The 7335-nt window shown below is 43.6% G+C and overlaps 1 long non-coding RNA gene across 1 annotated transcript; it reads left to right on the top strand.

The window, feature by feature from the left end:
* The first annotated feature begins 3189 nt into the window (after positions 1-3189).
* Positions 3190-7071, top strand: LOC133257378 (uncharacterized). Its single transcript, XR_009739524.1, has 2 exons — positions 3190-4376; positions 6652-7071. It is a non-coding gene; the product is annotated as an uncharacterized LOC133257378 (long non-coding RNA).
* Positions 7072-7335: the final 264 nt, after the last annotated feature.

Genomic DNA, 7335 nt, shown 5'->3' with positions numbered 1-7335 from the left:
CAAATCTGTTTCACTTGGTTATTTTCCCGAGTGATAGCATCATTCTTGAGTAGCATGGTGACTAGCACAATTTCAGGCATCATATTTTGTCCTAACAACAACCAGGAGGTGAAGAGGTGAGCATGTCTCTTTCTGTGTCTTCCAAGGACTCCACAGACTTTCTTTGGAATCTCATTGGCCAGAGTCAGGTCATACACTCACTCTAAGCCAATCCATGGTAAGGAGAAGGGGGAAAGTGCAGGTCAGTCTGGCTGCACACCTGAGGCACATACTGTATGAAGTAAAGATGGATACATGAAGCAAAAGAGTTTCTGTTTTCCATTTTTTGTTTTTGTTTTGGACGTGCTGCCTGGAGGATCTTAATTCCCAGATCAGGGATCAAACTCCTGATGCTTCCTGCAGTGGAAGCATGGAATCCTCACCACTGAGCACTGGGCTGCCTGGGAAGTCCTAAGAATTTTCTGTTAGAATCCAATATATACAAGTATATGGGTCAGATAACCAATAGTGATTACTCTAGTGGTGACTCTGTATTCTTTCTGAATGTCAAAATGACTTTCAACAACTTTAAAATGGGAGTCATTATTCTTTGGTAATATAATGGGAAAATGGATATAGAGTAAATTCATTGTTTTTAATGCAGAAGCCGAACAAAGATTGGCTTAGGCTTTCCAGGAGCAAGTCAGGCATCTCTAGTTTCTTTTTTTTTTTTCCATTTCATAAACAAATGCTGGAACAAACACTTTACCTGGCTTGATATATAGGTAAATGGAAGAAATTTTTTATAAATAGTGTTTCACTGTTTAGACATATTCAAGATATATCAATACCTTAGAAGAAATTTAAACCATGACTTACTTTCTGTATTTCTTTTTACCTGGAAAGACAAATGCACAAGCAGATCAGGAGTTGTCTTGTTTTGATCTTCCATCTCCATTCTTTTTGTACTTGCACATGTAGTTCTCGTTTTGTGTTTTAGCTCCACAGGATCTAGACACCCTCTTTATTTGAAGTCATCCTCTAGGGTGGATGTTTTGGGAGGAACTACCTATTTCCCCTTACTGAAGCCTAATACAGGTTGTTAGCTTACAGTAGGCTAACAGAGTAAAATGTGGTCTGGGCTCAGCTTCCGACTGCTGCCCAGCGCCTCAAATCTGGAGGAAGAAACAGAAACACCCAGGCACAGTTGAGAGTTATCCATACATAACAGAGGTGTAGAGATGCTAACGCATGAGTTGTCAGGGGCATGACCCAGGCTGTATCATGCAGCCATATTTTCTTGATTCCTGCTTGTTTTCTGAGTCTGGTTCACCAGACTTTTGTTGAATCTGTGAGCTACTCACATCCTTTGTTCCTTGAATGAGCCAGATTTTGTTTGTGTGCTTACCCATGCTTGTTAATACAGCTTGCTTCATAAATAAGAGGCTGGGGGATATTTAGAACTGGAATTTAATGTCACATGGTTGCCTCTTTCACTCCCTGAAGACTCTAAAAAATCCTGACTATTTTTGAACCACATATCTTCTGCCTGCCAGATTAGATCCAGACCATTTCTCTCCCTCTTCAGCTTTTCTCATCAAAACGAAGTTCATAGCTAGATGGCATATGGGTTAAGATTACGGTCCAAGAAAATGGGTATCTCAGATCAAAAACTTCTTTGAAGGTTATTCTTGCTCTGGGAAAGAAAAAGAAATAAAGGAAAGATAAAGAATCACAGTTATAGTGTGGCTCCAACAATTGTTTTCAGAAGTCTGTTCTTGGCAAGAGAGACCTTTAGCCTCAGATGAACAAACCTGGCTGCTGGAGGAGAGCAAAAAGCCTTCTGGCTTCGCAGAGGGCGATAATGCTTTGTCCTGTTGAAAGTCATATGTTCTGTTTGTAAACAAAGCAGCATTCTTACTAAGTGTGCTCTTTATTATTTTACAAAGTTCTTTTACTCACAATGGATCAATATTTTACTCTTCAAAAAACAAGTAAATGAAAACATGCCTTCTGTTCATGTGTGCTCAGTTGCTTAGTTGTGTCTGACTCTTTGCGACCCTACGGACTGTAGCCCTCCAGGCTCCTCTGTCCATGGTATTTCCCAGGCAGGAATACTGCATCGGATCTTCGTGATCCAGGGATTGAACCTGCATCTCCTGTGTCTCCTGCATTGGCGGCTGCTGCTGCTAAGTCACTTCAGTCGTGTCCGACTCTGTGAGACCCCATAGACAGCAGCCCACCAGGCTCCCCCATCCCTGGGATTCTCCAGGCAAGAACACTGGAGTGGGTTGCCATGTTCTTCTCCAATGCATGAAAGTGAAAAAGTGAAAGTGAAGTTGCTCAATCGTGTCTGACTCTTCGTGACCCCATGGACTGCAGCCCACCAGGCTCCTCTGTCCATGGGATTTTCCAGGCAAGAGTACTGGAGTGGGTTGCCATTGGCTGCATTGGCAGGCAGATTCTTTATTGATGAGTCACTGCTACTGCTGCTAAGTCGCTTCAGTCGTGTCCAACTCTGTGTGACCCCAGAGACGTCAGCCCACCAGGCTCTCCTGCCCCTGGGATTCTCCAGGCAAGAACACTGGAGTGGGTTGCCATTTCCTTCTCCAATGCATGAAAGTGAAAAGTGAAAGTGAAGTTGCTCAGTCGTGTCCGACTCTTAGTGACCGCATGGACTGCAGCCTACCAGGCTCCTCCATCCAAGGGATTTTCCAGGCAGGAGATGAGTCACTAGGGAAGCCCATATTTTCTGTATTGGAGACCAAAAGGTAATGTCTTTAGTATGTGAAAATCCATTCAGCAAAAATTTATTGAGTACCACACATATGTCATCTCCTGTGCTATGTGCTCTTCACAAACAGGCTGGTTTTGGGGGCAATGGGAAGCTCTGATTTGTAGCACTTGCTGTTAACCATGGTGTAAATATGATACTCCCCCCACCAGGGCTGATTCTGAACTATCAGCCTTGACTTGCCTGAATGTAGAATTGGGAACAGATACACCCAGTTGCCAGCACATCACTTGACTCCAGAATTAGAGAGTTTGAGAGACTAAAAGAGATCACATTTATCTGGTAGCAGTGGGAATATTTCAAAAAGGAAAGAATTTTTCTGGGCAGGTTAGGAATAGGCAAAGCTTTAGCCATGAGAGGAGCAGATGAACACAGTGATGGAACTGACACAATGATGTCACAATGGAGCAGATGCAATCACAGGAACAGAGGGTGGATGAAGTGGTGCAGAGAAGAAAAAGGCGGGGAAACTGGAAAGGGTGTGTGTTGAGAAAATGGATGGAATATGTATGACAGGAAGAAGCACATCAAGGTCAATGAGAAAGATACTGTGTTGGTGTTCAACATCGGGAATCCCATGTGTGTTAGGGAAGGCATGGGTATCACCACGTGACAAGTTACAGATCACGTTTCTTGGGAAGCACATGAAGGAGACTCCGGGCAGAGGCACTGGGAATGACACTTTCCAGAGGTCTTCCCACCAGGAATTGCCTGTTGTTACATTCAGCAACTCTGGGCTCACATTGCATGCTAAGTTTCTTCAGTTGCGTCTGCCTCTGAGACCTTAAGACTGTAACCCGCCACGCTCTTCTGTCCATGGAATTTTCCAGGCAAGAATACTGGAGTGGGCTGCCATGCCTGCCTCCAGGGGATCTTTACAGGGATCAAACCAATGCCTCTTGAGACTCTTGCTTTGTCATACAAGTTCTTTACCAGTAGCACCACCTGGGAAGCCCAGTAATAAGCTGCTTTGTCCATGGAATTCTCCAGGCAAGAATACTGGAGTGGGTAGCCTGCAGAATAGCCACCCCATTCTCCAGGGAACTTCCTAATCCACAGATCAAACCCTGATCTCCTGCATTGAAGGCAGACTGTCATCTGAGCCACCAGGGATGCCCGGGCTCACGTTAGGTTAAATCTATTTTGTATCTAAAACAGGTGTCAGCACTCAGGGGAAAGGTCCACATCTGTATCTCTGAACACGTGTTATGATTTCAGGATGTAGATACTGCCAGAGGGATTTCCCTGGAGAAAAATAACTCAGAATTATCTACATCCTCAGGCATTTCGGACCTGGCCAGGCAGCTGGTCCTGCTGCAATGCCAGGCCAGTAGCTGTGTGGGCCCAGAATCTCCAGACAGCAGACATTCATCACCGAGGTGCATTCTGGGACACAGAACTCCCTGAACAGGGGAGACTGTGCTTCCAGCGTGCATTATCCCTTCTGTTACAGGGACTCATCTTCACTGAGGTAGAGCAAGCTAATGATGATGATCTCATGCTTGCTGTGGAGCCCAGGCACATGAGGATGCAGTCAGCCTCTCCTTTGTTTTCTCTGCTAGGCTGCACCGAGGACATCCAACCGCTTCAAGACACATTGCAGGTTTATTGCCTCTTTTCTCTTCCCTCTCACCCCCATGAAGCACTCATGTTGGGCTGCATCCCTCCATTATATAATCGTAAATTTGGACACTGTCTTTTAATCAATATTTCTTTATAGCTTCCTTGGCCAGGATCTTACTCCATCTGCCATGCCCTTAGGGGATCTCAGGTAGAAACTAAGGCCCAAGGAAAGAGTCTTTGCCTGGGTTCAACAAACAGAGTCAAGATCATTCACCGACTAAAATTGCTTCAACTCTCAAGGGTCTTGACTCCCAGTGGTTCACCATACGGAGCACATGGGGGAAGTGATTGGCCACGAGAGGGCCCAGGTAAAAGCAGAGCAGCAGCTCATAGCAGAAGCAGGCATCTATAAAACTGAGCTGCCTTTCTTTGCAGGCATCATACCAATTTTTAAACATGGACTGAAAACATCAGCAATGCAGCAAATCTGTTTGATGGCCACTTGTTACTGACAGCTATATTGCTCCCAGCACCTTAGAGTCCTGTTTCATTTTCGTCCCTTTGAGAGGAGGGCCTTAGTATCCTATGCCACATCTCAACTTTTTCAATAATATAGGTTTTTTTGTGGGGAGGGCATGGCAGAACTATGGTACCCTGCAGCTAGTCCCTGGACTATACTCACACTGAGAGGTGATCATGGCTAGAGAACCTCCTCCTATTTTCCTGCTGATGTCTTTGAAGGAAAGACTGCTTGACCCCCATGTAGTAACACTGCTATCTTTTTAGCTGTCCTCATCCTTGGAATGAGTTCTTCTTGCACAAAAGCTCTGGGATCATCTGGGAGGTTTATCTGCAGTCAAGAATGAGATCTCTGTCTTGTTATCCTGTACTGAATCCCTTTCACTTGCTGCCTCAGGATCACATGCTTCTTCTGTCGTGGAGCCACCTTGCTCTGAAGTTCTCCTTGTACATATCTGTCTCTTTCTTATGGGCAAGGAGGGTTACCCATTCATCTCTGTGCATTTGTCACAAGCACAGGGTAGGGTAGACATTAGGAGATTTTGTAGGTGACTGGATTTCATTGCTATGAATTAGGGGGAAAAAAATTCATATTGGATTAAGGCTCTCCCTTATAATATTCTGCATCCTATTCCTTCAGTCCTGGGTCTAGAGGGACTGGAGAATGTCAATGATGGATTATAAAGGCACACTGCACCCCCATCTTCAAGGCCTTGCTAATAACAATCCCCACCCAAACCAGGAATCTCCCATCTCCTGAACTGCCTCCTCTTTGTCTGCTGAGAGATTTTCACTGGTCATGAGTCCCACACACAGACCTTGTGGAAACTTCGGTTCCTGACACTCATCCTTATCTAGCTGTTTGCATCATTAACCAAGCCCAAGAGTAACACTGGGGAAAACTGAACACTGAGACCAAGGATAGAAAGGAATACATGAGTATTTCTTTGGCTGTTTTTTGTCATTTCTAACTCAGTCAAGCGTCCTGTTTTACTGGGACTTTGCAAAACCCTATCTCCCTCTTCCTCTCTTACCTAATATCATTAGGAAACTGACTTCAGAGCTTCTCTGAGTGTTTTGAGGCAGTGGTGTAAAGAAGAGACAAAAGTCTTTGCCCATGGAAGACCTAAAAGCATTTGAATGTTGACTTCATCCTTCCCCAAAACTGCTAAGCAATTGAACAAGTCACTTCACTCTCTGGGCCTTAGTTTTTTTCATTATTTATATTCATGTTGTTGCATTCAGTTATTCATTATTATCACACTCTATAGAGTTCCAGATTCTGTGAACTTCTGATTCTAGCTCTTCTTCTAAAACCATCACCTTCATTAGTTTGTTTGGATTTAAATGAGCTGATTTTAACTCATATGAGCAAATGTCTTAGTGCTGATAATTGTCTCCTTTCGGGACTATGAAGCTAATATCTTCTCTAAGTCAAGGATGTTGGTATTTTATTGCCTCAAGCAATAAAATAGGTTTTTAAAATAAGCAAATAAAACAGGTTTCTCGGATGCTCCTCTAAGACACAACATGACCACACATGCCCCAGACCAGCCATTATTATGGCCTAAGAAAGGGAATTGAGCCATGCAAGCTGGTGGTAGCCAAGTGGAAGAAAAGCCAGAACTTTTGTACACCTCTTGTAAAGTGCCTGCTTGCATGCCTGTGTCTGGAGTTACTCTTTTCACTGGGCTCCTGGTCTCAGGCAGTATTTTTAATTCCCAGAGTTAAATCCAGCTGAGTTTGAAATCTGTTGCAACAAGTCACCAGAGGGACTATCTATCTCTCTCTTTCAGAGGAGAAGCCAAGCACAGCGGTTCAATTAAACTAGCACTAAGGCCTGCACTCCAAAGACTGAAGGGCCTGAGGGAAAGGCATCAAGGGGAGAGTTATATGCTCCTGTTCACCCCTCTTGGCTAGAAAATCATGGTGTTGTGACCAGAAAATTGAAATGGAATGAGATCCAAGATGGCAGACACAGCCTTCTTTTCCATTAACCTTCGGGCTGGAGTGCTCTGCAGAAGACAGGGTGACCAAGATGAATTACCTCTTGGATTTCAGTGCATTGTTTCACTAATGTAAGAAGGCTATCTGAGAAGTTTGTGATTCCCACCAAAAAATGCTTAAGATTATAAAAGTCATTAAAAAGGAAGCTTTTAGAGCAGCCAAGCAAACCAGGTATCTGAAGAAAAAAAAAAAAAACAACAACAACAAAACTCTACTTCTAGGATTTCAGAATAAATGAGAGATGAAAGGGTAAAACTGCTATGATAATTATTGGCTCTCAAATTAATGGTAATAATTACCTTAGCAAATTGCTATGTGACTGTTCAGTGAACAAGTTCACAATCTAATCCTACATTGTTTTGTTTTTTTTTCCTTTAAGCCAGTTTTTCTCTACTTTTATGTCTTAAGGCTAAAGCTTCTTGCTTTAGAATAATTCATGCTTTAATCCCTGCTAACCTAAGCCCTTGTTGTGC

The sequence above is a fragment of the Bos javanicus genome, chromosome 11 (genome assembly GCF_032452875.1).
Source record: "Bos javanicus breed banteng chromosome 11, ARS-OSU_banteng_1.0, whole genome shotgun sequence".
NCBI classification, from domain to species: domain Eukaryota; kingdom Metazoa; phylum Chordata; class Mammalia; order Artiodactyla; family Bovidae; genus Bos; species Bos javanicus.
The sequence above is the reverse complement of the archived record's forward strand: the minus strand, read 5'-3'. Positions and strand labels throughout refer to the sequence as shown.